A 23,768-nucleotide genomic window follows, 5' to 3' on the forward strand; every position below is an offset into this window, starting at 1 on the left:
CACAGGTTTTCTAGAATACTTGACATGACTCAGAAAAACATACAACCTATACTTACTGGTTATTTATAAAGGATACAACTCAGGAATGGTCAAATGGGGGAAAAATAGGAGAGAGGTGTAGGGGGAAGAGACATGCAGCTTCTATGCTCTTTTTAGTTCTGCTTTATTCTAACACTTCCATGTATTCCTCCATTTGGCAACTCTCCAAACCCAGTTTTGAATTTCAAGGGAGCATTTCTTACATAGTCATAATTGATTAAATTATCTAGTATTGAAAGTTATCTCACTCTCCAGCCCTCTCCCTCTCTGGAGGTAGGGGTGATTCCAGAAAGTATCAATCCTCTAAACACGTGTCCCCTGACAAACATTTTTACATTTTTCAGGGCTTTCCAAAAGCCATTTCATTGACATAAATTCAGGTGTGTTTAAAGGGGCTTATTTTGAATAACAAAAGACTCCTTTTATCTCTCTTGAGTTATCTCAGGAACCCAGGATTATAACCAAACACAACAAAAAGATATCCTCCTCTACTTCTTATTGTTAGGAAATTACATTGACTTTATGGGCTATAACCAAGAGCTTGGAATGAAAAACCAAAGTACTGTAGATAGTTAATGTATCCCACTTATAGAAATGGGATGACTTGGACTTCTCTGTTCCCTAATGGAAAACTAAACCGCAAAGCACAAAAGAAAGACTTGTCAAGCAGACCAACTCAGAGAGTGTAGTGTGCAAGATGGAAAATTTTGAGTACATGCTTGAATGATAGGTTTTGTTTTTTCCCCAGTGCGAAAATGAGAGAAATTGGATTTGAAAGATGAAGTGTGAGATTGTAAAGAAAACACTAGTTTGAATGAGAGTCAGTCACTGAAGCAGTTAATATCATGGACAATGATGAGATACAAATTTGGGAATAAAGGGAGAAATAGAGTCTTGAAGGAAGTGCTCCTAAATCATTGAAATGCACAAATCATCTACAAACAATCACAACACCTAAGCCACCTGCCCTTGACCCATGTCCTTGACCCATGCTCTTTTAACAAGACCATGATAGGCAAATGCAGAGAAAACTAGAGCAAAAGAGTACAGCTCCAACCTGCATCCAATTCTAGTCCAAACCTTAGCACCTGCCCTTTGTAAGTAGTAACACCCCACACCAATGGATTTCTTCCTCAAGAGATAGCCTGATTTCTCTCTTGAATGTCTCTTCTTTGCTTGACTCCAAAAGCCTTTCTCTTTAGAGATTGTCTCCATTCTCCCTTGAATGCGTATCTACTTTCCTAAGTAAAACTTCCTTTATAACTTTGATTGGCCCTGCTAAAATCCTTTTCTGTTGCATATGCCAGGAACCCCAATGTTCCTAGATCAAATCCCCCGTCCTCACTGGAAATGTCTCAGACCCTTGGGAATTGTGTCTTTTCCTGTGACAAATGACATATTCAAATTGGGAGTGTTTCAATTGTTTCACCTTTATTCCCAAACAGAAAACATGACACTCTATGGCACCGTTCCTACAATATGGAAGCTATTCTGTTTACTTTTTGAATGAATGTCTATGTATCATATTTGAGGGCTGTCCTGGACGTATCTGAACAAATGAGAGAATTGGAAAGAAATGGTAGGACCTAAAGAAGAAACAGGCTTCTTTATTCTGCAAGAATGAGTAATTTTCACCCAAACAAGTGATGATAACTGAAAAGGTATCCAAGATTAAGCCACCCTCATCTAAAGGAATTACACCCATGTTAGAGTGATCTCACCAGCAAAGTAGGTTGAGATCTTTCAAAGCCACAATGTACAATTGCTTCCCCTACTTTCTGCAACCAGATTGTACTTAATATTGTATTGGAGAGAGGGAAAAAAAGAGATGTAATTTGTGTTTAAGATTAAAGTTTTAAACTGGCTCAAGTTTTTATAGGTGAATCAACTGGGAAGTTATGGTTTCTGCCCAAGATGTCGTGAAAAGACAGGAAAGGAAGATTTAGCAGAGCAATGTTGGAACTAGTTCTTGGGGAAAAGATTCATATTTATATCCTGCTGCATAATTTAGAGTCATCAATAAACTGGTGATATATAATATGTATAATACATATGTAGCAAAAATTAATCTTAAGTCTTCTTTGTTTATCGAGTATTTACTTGTTTATTTTCTCTCTCCTTCTACTAGATTATAAACTTCATTACAATCCCAAGAAAAATAAGTGAATTTTATAGTCTTGTTGCATTAAATCAGCTGAACAATTGTAAAATATAAAAAGCAAATATTCTCAATCTATCAATGTTTGTTATTAGACATTTAAATTTCCAAGAACCTCCCAGTCCTCTGCTGTCCTGAGACTCAGTAATTCAATTGCTCATTTCCTCATTTATTCACTCAATAAATATGTATTTGACTTCATACACATTGCAGTATGGTAGGTAATGTAGGAACGGCAGGCATACTTAAGAAACAGCTTTTTTTCTAGAGAACATAAAATCTGAGCAGGGATGACATGATGGATCTCAATAAATCAGTTGAGAAGAAGGTGTAAATTATGGAATAAAGTTGTGTTTACACATGCCATTAGCCTGTTAGAAGACATAGGTTAGAGAAATGCATTGTTATCATGAAAGCAATAACAGATGTGTAGATTGTGAGAAGGTAGAGGTAGCTGATTTCATTGTCTAATGATGAAGTGAAAAATAAATTGGGAGTCAATACTCCCAATTTGAGGGTCACTTCAAAAATTCAGCTAGTATTTGTTGGGTCTGATGAGGCTGACCTAGAACACAGAACTGAGATAAGTTTGACTTAAATAGATCAGCAGAGACTACCAGCAGCCTGCCTAGGTACACATGAGGTCAAGGCTGGCCTTAGAAAAGTGGAGTGAGACTGAGGATTCAGGTCGGTCAAGCTGCAGGGAATGGAAATACATAGAAACAGAAAGAGGCACTTGTGTTCTTCCTTTTCCCATTTACTATTATAAATCTGAATTTATTATCCTAGTCATAATATTTGCAATATGATTAACGTGATTTTAGAATTGTGTTGGGGCTAATAAATGGAGAACAGTGTTTCTAACCCAAACTTCCTTAGCTGACTGGTTTGCATTAAGAAATTTAGAGGTCTATGGAGAGCAGTTTTTGTCCCCATGGTATAATCCAGGAAGTGTATTAATATAAGATTATTACATTTGATGTAAACAGTAGGGGCCAGTATTCTTAGAGCTCTCGACTTGTACAGTCATGTGGCTCAGCCATTGGAACATCCACAATGTGAACAAACTGAATTTAAGATCTTTTCATGTTGCTTTTACCCTTAAAAGAAAGCCTTATAACTGCTGATCAATATGCTGTGCAGAGCTCCTTCCTGAAACTGCTGGATAATTTTTACTGCAGTTATAATTATAACATTTACTCATTTTTTGGTGTAATTACTGATGCTCACAGTAGCTCTACTTGAATATTTCAAAATCATTTGAATATTAATTTAAAATATATTTCTTCTGTTTATTCTTCTTTTATGTTTAGCTGTGACTCCAGTTGCTTCCTTTCTAAATGGAGTCAAAAGGAATGCCACTTCTCCAAAGCGCCTTCTGACCTTTGTCATCAAATGATGGAGTCACAGCACATGAATCCTCTACTGTTCATCTGTCATTGTGATGTTGTGATACAGTAATAAATATATATTTGTTCTTCATCCTGGATTCCTGGATCAGAGCTTCTAAGACCCTTGTAACTTCCTGAGTGATAGGGGTGACAGGAGTGTCTTTTGTTATAGTACTTAGTTTATGGCCCTGATTCTTGGCATAGAGCTCCTAATGCCTTTGCAACTTCCTGAGTGATATAAACAAAAGGAATATCTTCCATTATTCATAGTGAACCATTTGCAGTGAGGAGAATCTGCTAATGAGGTGAATCTTGGAGAATATGAGGAATGAATTGTGTGGTTTCAGGGTTGGAAATTGAATTCCAGGTTAGAGGAGCTGAGGATCGAGTTAATCTCCAATTGTTTCGATAATTTAATCATCTCCCATTCAGAACAGAAACTTCATGAGAGTTGTAAACAACATAGTTTGGGATTTGGAGAGCTTCTGAGTTGGTGCCTATGTCTGTGTTCTGGGAGGGTGATGTGTCCCATGACACAAGGACATTAGAAGCTCCTGCTCTCAAGGCCCTCCAGGCCTCACTTCTGCACCTCTTCATTGTGTCTTTTATAATAATGGTTCTAATAAACCAGTAATAATAAGTAAAGTTTTCTCTTAAGTTCAATGAGGCAATTTTTTGGTGAAGTTTGGACAGAAACTTGAGGAACTGGGGACTCTCTGAACACGATTGGCACCTGAAGCAAGGGGGTAATCTTGCAGGAGTGATGCCTTAACTTCTAAGGTTTCCAGGACTTGAGCTAAAAGCCAGGTGAAGTCTAAATTCAATTAAATCGAATGACACTCAGTTATTGTCTGCAGAGTTATGGATACTTTCTGCATGTGGAAAACCAATATGTGGTGTTAGATTTGTTGGACTAAAAGGCACTATTTTTTCCTCATTTAGTCATTAATTACAGAGCACACTGTGCAAATCTCTTATATTGTTTCTCTTTTCATTAATTGATTTGTGTATCTACTTGTGAATTCAACCAAATTTTCAATTCTTTAGATGTAAAGGTAGTGAATCATGCATTGCAGTAGTCAAGAAACATAATTTATGCTACTTTTTAATTTTTAAAAATATTTTCATAACTCAATTCAATAAAATATGGTTTTTGTCCATTGAATCATTTTAATTTGTGATTCAGAGCCAGTAATAGGTTGGTGATTTCCCTCTTGTAGTTTTATTTGAGTAACCTTTTTTAATTTTTTTCGGTGGTGCTAGGGATTGAACCCGGGGCCTTGTGCACGTGAGGCAAGCACTGTACCAACTGAGCTTTGTCCTCAGCCCTTCAAGTAACTTTATGAAATCTGAATGGTCTACAACTTGTTTTCTCTTCTTCCACAAAATTACAGTCACCTGTCAGTAAATTTTTGAATCCTTTCTGACTTATTTTCCATTTTCCTCTGTCTTGCACTCCTCCAGAAAAAGAGAAAGTAGTTTCTACTAATATAATAAACTTCTGGTCATCTCCTTCAATTAAAATACTGACATAGTTACTCAATCCACAGTATTCTTTGTAGGAATTTGTTTTAATATTGGGAAAACTTTTACTACTAATGAAATTCAACTGTATCAATACTTACCTACTCTGCAATCTGGGTGCTTAAACTCTTGGTGATCCTAGAAAATCTTTATTTAGAAAGTTAATATAAAGTTTGGGATGGATTTTAGTTATTTGTCAACAATTTGATTACCTTTGCACTGATTTTCCTCTTAATGAACACAGCAATGTGAACAATTAGAAAAGACTTTATAAGAAATCTGGGAGTCAGGCCTGAGAGAAGTACATGTGGACTGCAGTTGGCTTTAATATAATTTCGGTTCAGAGTAAATCATCTAGTGTAACACAGCAGTCTATGAGTACTATGATAGAGGAAAATGACCCTATACAACATGTAACAGGCTTATTCCTTTCAACTCTGATGATCTTATTTAGATCAAACCGTAGGACAGCCTTTTACACTATTCCTGTCCCCTCTGTGATGCATTCTGCATGGGTATAAAATAGGCTGATGTGAAACACAGTCTCCGTTAACTGCACTAAGTCATGCTTGGCAATTAATAAAAATTGCACTTGCTTCTCTTTTTCAGGAATAATTTCCATTTTGTAACAATTCAGTGTTTATTTTTCAATCACCAATCAGGATTAGATGCCTAAGCAAAAATGTCTGGACTTCAAAGTGTAACATGTCACTAATGTGAAGATAACTATCTAATATGAAATGATTTGTAGCTAATTTATAAAAGAAATGAAAACTTTTTTTTTCTGGTTGTCCTGTGACATACACAAGGATCTTTCTCTGGTACTGACCAATCCAAATAAATCTTAAACAACTTGGTCTTTGGATAGTAAGTTAATACCTTGTGTTGTAGTCAAAATAATAGTTCAACTCTGTGGTTCTAAGAAGAAATTTCTGATTATTCCACCTAATTTGATCAAATTGTTATTTCTTCAACCATAGAAATATAAAGGATAAAAATCACAATGTTGGAAGGAATATAAGAGAGTTCAATATAACTTATTATTTAAAAGTTAATAACTAAAGTCTATATTAACATTAAATGATTCATATAATTCACTTGTATAAAATTGTCAAATCTTATTACTTCAGACATTAAAATAACAAAAGCATATTGACCATTTAAGCACTTGGTAACTAATTCAGTCTGTCAATGTTCCATTTTGTGCTGCCTTTAATGGTACAAGTGGTGAAGAATGTGGATGGGGATGAAGTTTATTGATGATCCTTGGTTTACCTGTGATAACCAAGTAGGAAGTGACAGATTTCATCCAACAACATATATGAAGACTCTTACACACAGCATTTTGTGATTTGCTTAAATTTACTGAAATGGTGATGAACAGAGAATTCCCAAAGTGCCTGTTTGATAATGCATCTGGTACTTACTGACTGCTGTTATATGCCTCAGTCACGTAGCCATTTCTACATGAATTATCACATTTACTTCTCAAAGCAGATTTTGTTTGGTTCCTTATTTCCATGTTGTAACAATTTTTGATGCGACAGAGACTTAGAAATTCTAATTTTGAAATTTGACCACTAGTGAGTGGCGAATTAAATATGAGGCTAAATCTATTGAAATTAACTCACATACTGTGGCATAATATATGCCATACACCCAATCAGAAGGAAATGCAATTGTCTGAATTTTTCAGAACTATGGCAGAACTAGTGTCATAGATTGCTGATCATGTGTGCAACTTTCTTCACAAGCCCAAGGACAAAAAATATAGTCTTCTGGTTTCTAAAAGATATTATGTGAGAATATGGAATATTTATATGGGATATTAGGATTTACATAATTTTTTCTAATGAATTATTGCATGTGGTTGATCCTATGCTTTCTGAGATGAGAAATTAAGAGTAACTTTTATTCCTTATATATAGTGCCTTTTAAATTGGAACAACAAGTATATGTAATTAACTTAGGACTTTGTTTCTGTTCAGTTTCATTGTTTTATTGGACCACAGTTCTTTTCTACCAGAAAAGCTCCAAAGTAATTAATGACATTATAAAAAAATCACATCCTTTTGAGGCTCATGTCAAAAGAGAAGTTTCTTTTGCTGAGGCTGGCTTTGAACTCACGATCCTTCTGCCTCAGCCTCCTGAGCTGCTGGAATTACAGGTGTATACCACCATGCTGGGGCTGTAGCTCAGAGGTAGAGCACTTGCCTTGCATTTGTGAGGGCACTGGGTTCCATCCTCAGCACCACATAGAAAATAAATACAGATATAAAAAAAAGAGAGAGAGAAGTTTCTATAACCAGCAATTTAAGTATTCACACATATAACTTTCTAAACACCCCTATGTTTTACCATATTTCTTTTTGACACCATTTGTGTGATGTGTCCCATAATATTCCATGCCAGGAACTAATTTGGTAAAATGTTACTTGCATTTATTTACACTATAATTCCCTCAAGGGAACTTGAAGTCCTTAGCAGATAGAAATAGGCCTTCTTTTGCTTCACTTATAGGTCCTCCCTGTAATTCTATTGCCTTGCTTGAAATATCATCCTATTTTGTGTACTAAGTTTCATTACCCTCCATTTTTCCCTGCCTCCTTCACAAATAGGGTTTCATTATAGTTTTCTGAAACTTCCTTACATTTGTCACCTCATTGATGTAAACGTACTGTTAGTCAATTCAACATTCAAGGTGAGTTCATAACACTGACATACAGAAGAGCATTATAGTATTTTCCATATCATTCTCAATCATATCCTCTTTTTTTTGTGTGTGGCCAACATTGTACATTGAAATATTCACAATGATGCATAGATCCTTTTCCTGAGAGGTTACAAAGCAGGGTGAAATAAGAATACTTTCTGGTAATATATGACTTGTCACACAGTGATTTCAAAGCACTTTGTTAACAAAGAAAGATTATTACCATCAATTTAATGGGAACTGAAACACATAAGTTAAATTACTTTTTCAAAGTTGAACAGAAAGTAAGTTACTACATTACGAACATAATTCATATTCTTGTCATTATAGTGTTTAATTCTATCTACTGGAGCACACTTCCTTTCAGGCTGTCTTCTATATGACAATTTACTGCCCACTTGGCAGAGCAGAGGCTCAAATTCATGGATATGAGAATCTGGCTGTATCTAGGCAGCCACTGGTTTTATCTATGTGGCTTTGGCAGGATAAAGCGTAAGTTCAACAGCTTCACTACATCCAGAAGCACCCTCATTGTCATGGGTCCATCATTCCCTGTAAACAGAATGAATGCATAGTCATTATTGAAATTTGAAGAAAAAAATAATAGTCAAAAATTTAAGAAAGATGGGCTGGGTGTAGTTTAGTGGTAAATTTCTAGCCTAGAATGTGCAGGGCCTAGGGTTCAAATCCCAATGCTGTAAGCAAATGAAATGTAAATAAGACTAAGAAAAAAATGAGTATTCATCCCATCATCTAAAAATTGTTACTAAACTATTGTTGGTCATATCCCTTTCTATTATGGAACTAAGCCCATGATTGAACATTTTAAACATTGGCATTATTGTCTACCTAGATTCTATAACTTTAAAATTTTTAATTTAATATTATTTTAAATAAATTAAAAATGAATTAATTAATGAGGTCTTGGGATGAAGCTCAGAGGTAAAGTATTTGCCTAGCATGCTTATGGCCTTGGGCTTAATCCTTAGCACCACAAATGCATGCATACACACACACATACACACACATACACAAAACAACCAAATAAAAACTTTTTTAATGAGCAATATTTGAATTGAATGAGTCTACTTTGAATGGACTATTAATTTTCATGTGTATATATGCTTATATGCATGTATCTATATACACACATCATTTATTATAGAATTGATTTTCTTTTGGTGATACCTGGAACTGAATCCAGGAGTACTGTTCTACTGATCTATATCCCCTAATCTTTTTTCAATTGTTATTTTGTTATTTTGAGACAGGGTGCTACTTGAATGTGTAAGAAAGTGGGTTGCAAAGGCTGGCCTTAAAATTCTGATCCTTCTACCTCAGCTTCCCAAGTTGCTGGAATGGTAGGCATGTGCCACTGCTCCTGGCCACTATTGACCTTTGACTTTTGTTAAAAAACTTTCCATCTTCTAAGGTCTTCTTTCTTTAGCATTCTGTAAGTTTTCCTTGTAGAGATCTTTCACCTCTTTTGTTAAGTTGATTCCCAAATATTTTATTTTCCTTGAGGCTATTAAAAACAGCATACTACAGGGACACAGCCACATCAGTGTTTAGAGCGGCATAATTCACAATAGCTAAACTGTGGAACCAATGTAGATGCCGTTCAGTAGATGAATGAATAAAGAAAATGTGGTATATATTCAAAATTGAATATTATTCATCATTAAGAGAGAATAAAATTATGGACTTACAAGTAAATGGAAGGAGTTAGAGAATATAATGCTAAGTGATGTTAGCTAATCCCAAAAAACCAAATGCAGAATGTATTCTCTGATACAAGGATGCTGATTCATAATGGGGTTAGGGGGCCATGTGGGAGGATTAGATGAACTCTAGATAGGGCAAAGGGTGGGAGGGAAAGGGAGGAGGCATGAGGGTAGAAAAATAGTGGAATTAGATGGACATCTTTACCCTAAGTATATGTATGAAGACACGAATGGTGTGACTCTGTGTACAACAAAGATATGAAAAATTGTGTTTTATATGTGTAATATAAATTGTAATGCATTCTGCTGTCATATATAACAAAGTAGAATTTTTTAAAAAATCATGATTTCAGTGTCATTTTATATAAAATTTTATTTCTCAGTTTTTATTTTCTCATAGACACAAATGTTATCTAAGAGAGGCCCCCACCTTCTAGGCAGTAGGAACTTTTTGGAATTAATTATTGATGACTTAATTGGTTTATGGTCTTATTGCATTAAGAAGGGTCAGTCATTATCTTATTAACATGTTAGATTTTATTATCATTCTCTGTAAACTACTATTAGGTTGGATCTGAAGAATATTTGTCATCTAAAGGTATGGTATATTCTCTAAATATGACAATTCAGTTTTTAAAATATAGATTCATAAAATCCTCTTATTTGTTACCTACTTTACATCTTCTTCACCCTGAATTAAATTTATTAACCTGATGTGTTTTGGGTTGAAAAATATCCTATTTCTTCTTTTTGTTTTGTTTCCTTTATGAAAGTTTGTGATGTGCTCTTTGTTGCATACATATTCATAAACATGATAAGCTTGGAATTACACTCTTCTTTATCTCATTTCATGTGTTTTTATGTGCATTTTACTTCATCTGACTTGAAAAATGTAACTTCTTTCTTTTTCTTGGTAATTTTTTTGCTGTAACTTTTTTCATCTGTGTTCATATTAATTATAATTTTTATTTTACAAATGCTGTTACTATAGGAATGTCTTTTGCTCTATAATAATGTCAGGGGTTTTGCTTTGTGATCAAATCATAAATGATTTTTTAAAGATTATTATATTGACCTTCTTCATATGATAAAAAATTTTTTCATTACATCTTTTTTTCCCAATATATTTAAGTCTTTCACTTTGAGGTATTGTTGCTTTTTTCTTCTTTTATTCATTCTAAATTTAAGAGATATTTGATTTTGTTCTAGTGGTTATGATGATAATTGGTTCTTAGCTTTCTTTCTTTAGGAATTATCCTTTGGTTTCTTAGGTTGAAACAACATAGTATAAACTTTTATCATCTTCTTGACATTTCTAACTCTCCTTTCTCAATCTGCTTTGCTAAATAATCTTAGTACTCACTTTTGAACCATTGCCATCACTTAACAGCAAGGCCGTAATCTGCAAAATGCATTGTTAGGCAGTTCTGTCCTGTACTAGCAGCATGGAGTGTGTGTACCAAACTGAGGCAGCTTCCACCTCTGCAAGCCATAATACTCATGGAACTGCTGTTGAGTATGCAGTGTCTCCTTGACCTGAATGTTGTTCTGTGGCACCTGACTTTATTTTTAAATATGCCTAAAAGTCGGCTACTACATTTGCCAGTTTCTAGTGGTAACCTTGACTTTTAACTATCATACACAAGGCAATAAATAAACTTATTCCCTGTTTCCTCTGTCACACCCCGTCTCCCATTTTTGTTAGCTGTGTTTATACTTGCAGATCACTGACATTTACTTTCATTTTTCCACTCCTTTGCCATCTAAAGTTTTGTTTTGACCTGCCATTTATCTTGTTTTTACCTTCCAGGAGTTTCAGAAGCTCTAAGCAATATTTTTTAAAAAATATTTTTTTTGAATCATCAAACTAATTGTAAATTTTGTTCTTGAGAACGTGTTCATTGATATATAAAAGTTGAGATAGGGCTTTACCCCATCCCCAGAGAACCTTGTAGATACTACTCATTGCATCAGCATTGACTAGCTTTGTAGAGAAGTTCCAAAGGATAAGTTCTTTATATTTAAAACCCAATCTTTTTTTTTAACATATTTTTCAACTTTTTTTTTCTTTTTTCTTTCACAGGGAAGGAAACCAGGGCCTCATGTACACTAGGCCCAAAGAGCTACATCTCAGTTTTATTTTTTTATGTTTTACATATTTGTTAACATGTTGTTATAGATTATTCACAGCCAACTCCCCCTGGAATATTACATGAATTTTTAATTTGTAAAATTTCTTTCATTTCAGGAAAGATTTCTTGAATTATGTATTTAAGTTTTTTATTTGGCTTCATTGTTTTGGTTTCACTTGGATATTCTTAGGCATAAATCAGATGTCATTTTCTGTCTTAATCGTCTTCATTTTCCCTCATTATTTTTCAAATTTTCTTTATTTCTGCCTTGATGTGTTTCTCGTTCTCATTTCCACCCTCTATAATTTATAATGTGATGCCTAAAAGATCTGTTCCCCTCTGTGCTCATCTTTTTTTCAGTCTTCATTTCTGCAAATGGCCTTCTATTTTTCTTGTATTCCTTATTTTAGTTCCACAAATTGCTTTTGTTTATTTTTTTTTGTTTGCTTTTTCAATGTCTCCTGTAGCCTCACAACATCCTTTGCCCTCTAATTGCCTGTACTTCTGGCTTTGGGCTGGAATTTCTTCATGTACTTAAATATATATATATATATATATATTTCCATATATATATATACATATATATATTATATGTATATATTTGATGACAGAAATTTGATTTTTTATGTACACATACAACGAATGACCATATTTTCTACCAAGTTTCTCCATTTTTTTTCTTTTCTTACTGTGGGTCCTCTGATGCTTGTTATATTTACTCGTTTTTCCCTAACACACGCGTGCGTGCATACACACACACACACACACACACACACACAAATCAAACACAAACTATCTCTAAGGATAAGAATGAGTCATAGAAGTGGACACAATTTATCCCTCCAAAACTGTCCTCTCCTATAGATAAGGAAAATAGGAGGTCATGTAGCACACTCTCATATCCTCCTCTTGCATATCCCCTGGGCCATTGGAGATACCTGTCACTTTCCCCCTGAACTGCCCGTTCCTATAGGAATCACTGCTGTACCCCAAGCACATGACCTTTGCCTTCCTAAAGATATGTAAAATAGCAGACATGACAGTAATAGTTTATTAAAAATATGGTCCCTCTCTCTAACATTGACTTCTTTGCCCCAGAGTCTATCCAATCTGACTCCAAAGTACACTCTTTTCAACAAACCTCAGATCCCTCTACTCTCTCCCTGGTTGCCAAGTGATAAAACCTTTCTTCCTTCTCTCAGCCCTTGGGCTCCTTTCATTTTTTCTAATTCCAATTCTCCTCAGCATTCACTCTGTTCAGTGCCAGGCTTGTTCACAGAAGTGCCAGTCAAGGCGAGACCCTCTCTGCCCAGAGGAGTTATTGGCTCTCCCCATTTGAGATCACCTTCTCCAACCCAGAATTGCCTTTTCCTTCCTTCCTTGTCCCCAAATAACTGAGGTTCTGCTCTTTGTAGTATTTTCTTGACCAATATACACACAATTGAAAAAGATGGCTTTTTTCTTTCTTTACTTTTACATTTGTTTTGTCCACTTAATTTAGGATAAAAGTAAGTCTACCTTAGTGTGTGTTACTTACCTTTTCTCCTGGCAGCTCTGTATGGTTTTAGGAAAGTCTATGGGAACATTCTGAACTAACCTGACTATATTCTTAACAGACTCTCCATTTAAGCAATAATTCTTCATATATAATGCAAAATTGAACACATAATAACATTATGAAGAGATCTACTCAAAGTGAGAAGTTATATACCAAGTTAAATCTTAGATACAACAGAAAGAGGTGTGTCTTTCAGGTATTTATTAAACTGCAGAACATTGATTCATAGGAACATTGGACAGTGTAGTTAATGCTTAAATGTAATTATGTGCTTTTCCTTTGACTTTCATATTTAAAAAAATCTAAACTTACAAATATGTATAAGTAACTATGCATTTTTTTTAGATAAGGTGAAATAAGTATAATGAAAAACATGTATTTTTTTGAAATAGAGGTTTTAAAAATAATATCTGATGATAAGTTTATTTAATAAGACTAATTAATTGTAAGTTTTGATGTCCCACTGTCTTGTATTAGCATGAATAATTTTTAGCTAAAGTTGGGCATATTGAAAACATATACAGAATGATAGTAATAGTTATATGCTGAAATTTTTCATTCAAAGACACTCTGAGTTTCTTTATTGTTTTTTTAAATTTTGTGTTAAGTCTGATGACAACTAATTGGCAATAAAAATTTTTCCAATTCCTGAATATAGTGGTGGTCATCCAGTTTTTAAAATGTTCCTACATCTTGAGATAAAATAGCTATTCTAAAAGAATATTTTTTAAGCTTGTATTGAAGTTTGTTTGAGAAGGTAAAGCTATATTAATATTATAAAGTTTAAATATGACAATTAATGTACTTTTAACTCACTAAAACTGATTGTTACATTCATAGGAGAGAGGGATCCACACTGATAGAATAATTGTGCTATTGATACTTAAAATGGTTGTTACCTGATCAGGATTACTTAAATGATATTATTAGAAGAATGTCTTAGCAATATAGTTCAGAATAGAATTACTTATTTACATGTACCTTTTGTGGTGAGCTACCACGAAGGAAGATACTGTAGGGAATCTCTTCTTCTGCTTTGGAAAGAATAGACGTATGAGTACTTACATCTTTCTTTGCTTTACTTTTGTATACACATTCTGGAAAATGCTGGAAATTTCATACTTAAAAAATCTGACACATCAGAATAAAAAAAATTGGTATTTGGATCTGACTTCATTTTATCATGAAATAGATTAAGAAAAATTAGTGGATGGATATTGATACTGAAAGTTGAGTGCCATGGAAGAAACAAGCACAACAACACATACACAGACACCTATACACACTTGTGTACAAAAATGAAGGCGTCTCCAAAAGCTTTTGCCAACCTCACAATATTGATAAGGTGGGAAAATATCAGTTTCTGGCTTCATTCTCTCTCCTCAACTCCAACCTTAAAATCCTACAGAAGGATGTTAGATGGTTTTAATTTCCAGAAAGTAAATAAGAAATCTCTAAAATTCAGTGTAGGAGTATGGTTGTTGGTTGCCAGTGAGACATGGAGAGAAAAGAGGTAACAAGTATGCAGTAAAAGAATAAGAAATGGAAGAGCTTTACCTGTGCTTGTTCCTGGCTACAGATTGCACTTCTAGCCAATATCCTAAAGAATGCATTATCCACGTGAAACAAGAAGGGATTCTCCAGGGCTGGTTGGATTGGGGAACAAATTTCAACAGATTCAGAAAAATACTCCACTCCTTGAGAATTGTATTGCCCTATAATGTATATACCATGTGGACCAAGTCAGGTTTCTCTTTGTTTTGTTTGTAAGTTGAGGACATTTAATTTTCTCAGGGGCAGCATTATCTGATATGTGTTGTGGAAGGTGGTTAGAGACTATTGGAACATACGCAACAGCAAAGAACATGCCCTAGAATTTGAGAGACATAGTGCCTTCTCATGTAGTCGATATTCTTGGGAGGAAAAAAAAGGGTAAGACATATTAAAGGTGGAGTTGTTGTATAAAGATAGCAAACTGAGCAAACTGTACCAATGAAGGAGAATTAATATGGTTTAAATATGTGGTGTCCCCCAAATGTTCATGTGTGAAACAATAGAAAAATATTCAGAAGTGAAATGTCAGGTTATGAGATCTTTAACCAAACTGGTGATTTAATCCACTAATGTGGATTAACTGGTTGGTAACTATAGTCAGATTACATGGGGCTGGAGAAAGTCAGTCACTGGGAACTTGTCTTTGGGGTTTATATTTTGTCCCTAGTGAGGGTAGCTATCAAACTCTCCTTCCTGATTTCCATGGTCTGAGTAGCTTTCATTTACCTTCCTTTATTATGTTCTGCTTAATCTTGGGTCCAGAATTCTGAAGATAGCTGACAAAGGACTGAACCTCTGAAACTATTAGCCAAAATAAACTTTTCGTGACCAGAAAGAAAAAAAAAAAAAAACTTCTTGCTTTTTGACAGGTCTTTTGTTTATCGTGTTGCAAAGCTGTTTAAACAATTAATAAACAAAAGTTTAAATAGGTTTTTACAATATGAAAATAGAGAAGGATATTGAAAATATCAATTAGGTCAAGATGTTATCTATAAATAAGAATCAATTGGTTATATTGTGTATCTACAAGATTAAAAAAAAAAACTCAACGAACAGAAGTTTTTAACATTGAATAAATAATGCCACAAATCATCTTGATCTACTTGGTGGATGAAAGATAAGAAAGAAAGAATCATAATAAATACACATAGAAAAATAAGAAAACAGAAGTTAGATCAAACATTATAGTAATGCTAGTATATAAGAATAGTTTTTCTTTACCAAACATTAATGAGAAACACTTCAAATAACAAAATGACACAGAAAAGTAGAAAATTGTATATTGGAAAAAAATGTAACAAGAAAACAATAAAATGCAGCAATTTCATATAAAGTTATTCAATATTTTGATAGTTATAAATAGAAAGTAAAACTATAAATTTACAAATAAAATAAAATATATAATAATTATCAATATATAAATAACTAACAAAAAACTTAAATGTATCATCCCAAAACTGAAAGACATAGAGAAACAGAAAATAAACCATATAACTTGATATTTTCCTATAAATTTTTCAAAATCTGAGACTGAATACAAAAAAATACTAATTATTGGAAAAGCATTTCTAAAAGTAACAAGAACTCCACATGCGTATCAGAATATATATTTTTAATATTAATATTATATTTATAAGGGCACATTTATACATATATACATATAAGAATGCAGAAATATCAAGGAAAACAATAACATAGTCACTTTTTTGGGGGGGGCAGATCTTGGCTAAATCAAATGGGGTAAGTGGATTAAATGGCTAACCCTGAGCAATATTAAATAGGATTTTATCTTTTCCTCCTGGGAAAAGCAAGAATATTTGATATCCTTAGACTTTAAATTGGATAATTCCAAAAGAGTTGTCATTTCAAAGTAACCTTTTTTTCCAGCCATATTTCTCATGTATTCATTTTCGTGCTACAGATTAGTCATAAAAGATATGCCCACTGAGCTTCTCACTTGAACACTTCATTCTTTGTGGCCATGCAACATAGCAGAAGTTGTACATAATAATATTTACCATCTGGCACAATGGCATATGCTGGCAAACTCAGTATTTCCAGAGCTGAGGCAGAATTGCAAATTTGAGTCTCAGCATCTTAGTAAGATCCTCAGAAACTTAGCAAGACCCTGTTTTAAAATAAAAAAAAAACAATAATATTAAAAAGAGGCTGGGGATATAGCTCAGTGGTAAAATGCCCCTGGGTTCAATTCCCAGTATAAATAATAACAGCAATAACAACATTAATTGTTTACAAAACAAGACATGAATTACTTTTTATGCATCAGAGTATACTCTAAGTACAAAACATAAAAACACATGAAACTAGATTCCTGATAATAATTTAGTTCCTATCCTTATAAACAACCAACAAAAACAATAAATATGATGTCATATCCAGTAGTAAGGAAGATGAATTCTTTTGGGGATGTTGTCCACTGTAGATTGACTGGATGCAGCTTGAGATAGGTACCACTATCTTAGGATATGGTCACAAAAAGTAAATTCTAAGGTCATTTAGCACTTACATGGTGGTTGAAGACACAAGAGTAGATTTTCCTAATATTTGTAGAAATCTAGATTTACATTTCATTTGACAATTAACTGATTATTTATAATCAATTCTTATAATTTAATCTCCATGGAACATTCTTATCTATGCATTACATCCCTAAAATACATTTTTAAGTATCTTATTATTTTGATAGAAAGCAGCATTGCACCATAGAAAAAGTCCTTCATTTTCCAATGTGAAGTAAGGAGTTGAAATTTAGTCTAACATCTAATTTCTCAGTGGATAAAATGATGCAATACAGAACACAGAATACCTTGTCATTTTGTTAACTATTAGCAGATTTTGTTCTTAAGTGACTTGTCAATTTTGTGAGCATGGAATGATAGTACAGAATCACTGAAGGATATTAGGTGCTTTAATGTGAAAGGAGGATTTCAGTTGGTTCCAAAGAAAGGAAACAGTAAGGGACAGGGGAGGCACACAAGGACAAAAGGTCTGTAGTTTCATACTACATGAAGCATTATTGTTTCTTCCTTTCCCCTGACCCTTTGGATATCTTTGCTTTGAAATAGTCAAAAACCCTCTAATTTAGGCTTTAAGTTCCTCTGGAGTCTACTAAAAGAAAATAACGGCTGGTGTGGCAGAAAGAAAATGGATTTAGAAATCAAATTCTGTTTCAGATTCTACACTCATATTAACACACCATGGACCAAAAGACATAACTTAATTTTGGGAAACTTCCATTGCACTGTGTAACAGAGTTTAGGTGAGAAGGAGAAAAAAATATATTAGAGTGATATAAAAACATGATGTTAATATAAGAATGTCATCATTTCTTTTAGTTCATTCCATTAAGTGTTGTCATACTTGCCAAGAAACAAGGGTGGCTATACTTGTATGTATGGTTCTTCGTCTCAATTATTTTTTGGCTTATTTTCCTATAAATTTAGGAATATTTTATTTGCATTGTTTATAATAAGATTTCCTTTATGAGAAATTGTGTTTGAATCATTGGCCTATATTATAATTATATTATTTTTTAACTGATTCAAACATACTATCAATTATAAGATGTACCATTATTTTATATTGCATTAAGAAAGAAAAAGAATGTACTGTCATTTGAACTCCCACATATTTTGGAGTGGGATCATACCCCAGTGGTAGAGGACTTATCTGTCATGCACAAAGTCATGGGTTCAATACCCAGCACTGCAAAACCAACAAACAAAAACAAAACAAAATAAACAACAAACAAACAAAAACCCTTCAATGTACCTGAATCTTAATCTCAGAGTTCTTAAAATGTCAAGAAATATGCATAGAAAGTCCATGATAAATGATGAACCTTGAACTTTTCTGATCATTATAAATTTATTTTTACATAAGTATATTTTCCACAAGATAATATTAATATTTCCTTTAATAAAAATGAGTACAACTATAATTTATGCATATAAGTTATTTTATATCACTATTTTTAGCATATTTTGGAAACAAAAATCCAGGCCTTCCTCTTAGGGACTTTGTCTTTCCCTTTACCATGTTTTATAATGCAGAAGTGATAAGATAAAATGTTGAGAGTCTTAAAAACATTAGAGGTGGCAGGAATAATTGAGGTTTTAGTCCTTCTTCTCCATTAAGACACAGTTGTATTCTACCTAGTAGTTTATTTTCTGGCTTAGGTTAAGCACTTCCAAACTAAACTTGGCTTGAACAATTTATTTGAACCAGTGAGTAGAAAAGTTTAGAATCCTGTCACCCATAATGGAATTGGAACAATAATGGAAACAAAATCGAAAACATTAATGTTTTAATGAAGATTAACTGAATCATAGGTTGTAATCATATACAACTAATCATTAATAAAATAAAACTATGAGATACTAATAGTATGTGACTCAAGAAATGAAGAACTGAAGGCATAAAAGATAAACTCAAATCATCTGTGTCTTGGCCATAGAAAAATCCTCAACAGTTTTTATATAAAAAAAAAAATCACTTAACAGTTTTTTCTAATAATCATCTCAAATAATCCTTCCTGCAATAGAATATTAAAACCACTTCTCATTTTCTCAGTTTTAGCTGAGGAATAAAATTAATAGATACCACATTTTGAATTTATAGTGTAATACTAAGAGAACTTTTTCAGACAGTCAGTGACAAACTGGCACAGCTGGAATACTTGCCCCTTCTTAAACATTTCACAAATATGCAGTAAAGCAAAAGAAAGGAGAATTTCCTCTGGAGTAGTATCCATAGGATGCAAAGTTGTGCCTGACCTAAGCATAGCTGTCTGTGAGATGGCCAATAGAAACTCACTATACCTGTGCTGCTCAAAGTTATTATTATGATGATTATTATTTGAGAAAGCACCATGTCACATTTATGTTACTTTCCTTTCCTTTTGGTTTACTAAAAGGACACAATGCTGAAGTCCCCACCTTCCAAAAAAAAAATGGTGCCTGGCTTTCATACAAATAATAGAAGGCACAGAAAAAAGACAAGAACAAGTAGAATTAGAAATGGCAAAGCAATCATGGGAACTAGACTTATGGTTGGATGTAATCTAGTTGGAACTATCGGAGAGGGAATTTTGACTCTCTGTAACTAATATATTAAAGTCATCAATAGAGAAGTTAGAAAACATATACTACCAGATGAGTATTCCTGAGGAGACAAGAGAGAAGGAAACCATAAGAAATACTTTAAAATTTTAAAAATTAGAAACACATTGGTAGTGATAAAGGATGTTTTTTCAAAAACCTTATCAGTTAACTCATTTCAGTGATGAGAAAAATAAATGAACTTGAATGTGGGGTAAATGTATGCTACCCAAATTGAAACAAAAGGAGACAAAAGACTAACAGTACTGTGACAGAGTATCCAAGAACTGTAGGCCAACTTAAATGTCCAGCCATATAACATATGAGAACCAGAAGGTAAAGCAAGAAAGAGAAGAAATTTTTAAAAATGCTTGCAGAATAATATCCAAGGATTTACCCAGATTAATTATACATAAGCAATAGAAATTTAGAATATAAACAACAAGATACAAAGCAAAAGCAAACCACCAACCCCCAAATCAGCCAAAGAAATAAAACACCTAGCTGTATCAAATTCAAAATGCTAAAACACCAATGGAGTAAATCTTGAGGGCAGATAGAGGAAAAAAAAAAACAACAAGTATTTCCAACAAAGGAATAGGGTTAAGAATAGGAATTCCAGCTAATTTCTTTTTGGAGACCATGCAAATCAAAACATGGGAAATATACAGCTTTAAGATGTTGGGGGAAAAAAAGCAAAATAAACAGTGCCCCACATCCTGTCAGTCCAGAACTCTACAACCAACAAATATGTCTGTCCTTCAAAAACTGGGATGAAAAGAAGAAAGTCTAATTGCTCACTAACTCTACTTTTCAGAAAATATTATAGGTCAAAGTACATAATACCTATTTGAAACTTGGATCTATAGTACATAACTCTGTGAGTGGAGGGTTTTGGGTACGGTTGGGGGGAGGGCAGTTGCCTACCATGCATGGGGCCATTATGAGACAATACTCTTTGTTGGAGATTTTGTTCCATTTGAATCCTTTGCCTCATCATCCCATTATCTCACCTTTGAAATTATTCGTTTGAGTAATACATTGAAGTGTTGGAGTGCCTACAGATCATCAGTGTCTTGAACCTCAAAACATATTTGTCCTTCTTTAATTATTACATATTTTTAAATTAAAGGTTTATAATGGGGCCTTTGTGCAGTTGTCTTGAACCTGAGATGTAGTTTGTGTAAAAATAAGATGTGCTTCCTAAATAAACAGTGAAGAAAGTCAATAATGAACAGCAACCATCCAGCCAAGTTGTAATGGGGACATGAAGTAGCGTTTCACTTTCCTCTTGAAGGCAGCATTAGTTTTGTGTTCCAGAAAGAAAAGGGATAAAAAATTACTATTATTATTTAAGATGGAATTATGATAAAGATTAGAATAAGAATTTAGCATTGAAAATTATACTTAACTTTTAAGAAAAGTTCTAGTTAAGTATCTATTTCAAGTTTATCAAGTAGGTTAAAATCCTTTCCCCTGTGTTTTAAAGTCACTGAGATGATGGGAAAAGAAAAAAAAATCCTTTCTCACTTTCAATGTCATTTTCTAATAATTTAACTGTAAGACATTCAGACACTCAAGACTGAGTGTCAATTGAGTGGAAAGAGCTTCTTTTTGGTCAGGAGAAAATAATTCATATATCACTGTTATTTTAAGTGATTCCTTTGAGTGATGATATGTAACCACCTGGGAACAAAGAAGTGAACCTTATCGGACTATGCCGCATACTTATAACTAGATAGGGTGAGCTCAGCCATGATTGCAAATGCTGTGTTCTGTATGAAATAAGTTCCCTTTTTTTTTTTTTCTGAAAGTGGTCTAATGCAATAACAAAAAGTTCTGGGTGTTTTAAAAGTGCTCGAGAACAAGAACTATAAGAAACAGTCATATGATTTGACCCTAAGCCAAGCTCTTCTAGATTTGTAAGCTTCTAAAGGATAGCGGTGTGAAGACCAAGCAACCTATAGCTATCCTTCTCTTCCATTTTCCAAGTTCTGTACTGCAGTATCTCCGGGGTCTATAGGATTTAACACAGAATCACAACCAGTTTTGAGTGGACCAGTCAAAGTGTTTGGGCAGGAGTAATGGCAACAGCAACCCTGGAATTGCAAAGTTCCAAACTTTCACATTCCATTCAGAGGCAATTTATGAACAGTGTGATCCCTGAGTGTGATCAGAAAAAAAATTTCTTTCTTCTCTTCTCATTATAGAAACCTTCATTTTCACTTTTGCCTAATCTATCTCCAAAATCAATTTTCCACTCTTCATTGGAGTTCTCCATTTTTGATTTGCACAATTCAAATGTAGGAGGCATGATCAAGGGCATAACTGACCTTGATAAAATATATCAAGACTATTCAAGGATTTCAATTACATGTATAATTTTCTTGTTCCTTGATTATGTGTGATGAATTTTCCGTTAAAAAACAAAAACCCTTGTTGTTTTAAAAATGATTTACTTTCTGTATTTGAATACTGGCTTCTCCTGTTCATAGTTGTGTGACCTTGAACAGTTGCCTCTCAGTTCACTCCTCTTCTGTTTGAGGACAAAAAAATTATATCTATCTCTTAGAGTTGTATGGGAAGATTAAGTGAGTTATACTGCTAAAGTTCTTATAAGAATGCCTGACACAGAGAATCACTCTATAAATATTACCCATTCTCAAAAATATATATTTACTTTACACTTTTGTGTTATTTTGTTTGAAAATAACAGAAAAAAAAACAGTCAAAACTGACTTAGGAAAAGGAAAGAAATTCACTGGATCATACACCTGAAATGTATAAGGCCAGATATGGATTTAGTCATAGGGTTTTAAACAATATAATTAAAATCTGATTTGACTTTCATATCCTGAGTTTGCAATACTGTGAAGACATGTGTTGAATTTAGTCACAAGATGGCTGTTTGTGGTTACAGTTGACATCAAGTAAAAAAGGAAAAGAAATTATATCTCAGCAATTCCATTTGAAGGTTTGTTGTGGTCTGATTTCTGAAGCAATATATGGAATTGAAGAAATGCAACACGTGTTTATATCTAATTCATCTTGTATCTTATAAAATGGGAAATTATATGGATTCAGGATACGGAAACACATGGTTTCAGGGAGAAATTCGAATTATTATTTAGAAAATGATGTGGTCACTAGACTGCAGAAACAGCTGATCTCCATAACAGTCTAGAAATAAGAACACAAGTTAGAACTAAGATGATAATCTCTATATATTCAGGATTCTTTAGAACAAAAGAATAGAAATTTAGAGCACTGTAAAAATAATGATCAAACTAATAATAGGATAGTAAGTGATAATGGATATCATATTTTCTTATATATTCAAATGTATTTTTCAATTTTGAAATAATTTCCCATATGAAATTTCATTCTTTTTTCTTCATAGAGCATCCTATGAAATATCTGTAGTTACCTAGTCACAGCTGCACTTAGAGGAAAACTGAGGTTCAGTTCTGTTGAGTGATTTTCATAAAGCGATGCAAATAAATTGAAGAATGCAGATTAGAATTCAGGACTGCTAATTTTTAATCTTGTACCTCTTTCCTATGTCACTCTACTATTTTAGAGGGATCTAACTAGAGGCCCATATCCTGGAGAAGAATCAGGAGGAGAAGACACTCATGTTACTTTTTGACACCTTTACGAGATATAGTAATTGGTAAGCCCTGCCTGTTTGATGTTTTAGAATTCTACTATATGATACTGCTATAAAAATCCTTCCACTCGGTCTAGAGTGGGCAAAAAACTTAGTTAATGAAAAAAATGATTAGAGATAGAAAGCTGCTCAGCAGCTCTAATGGTCTCAATTTTGTTCACAAAATAACTTATAAACCATTCATA

This window comes from Urocitellus parryii, chromosome 7 (genome assembly GCF_045843805.1).
Source record: "Urocitellus parryii isolate mUroPar1 chromosome 7, mUroPar1.hap1, whole genome shotgun sequence".
Lineage (NCBI taxonomy): Eukaryota > Metazoa > Chordata > Mammalia > Rodentia > Sciuridae > Urocitellus > Urocitellus parryii.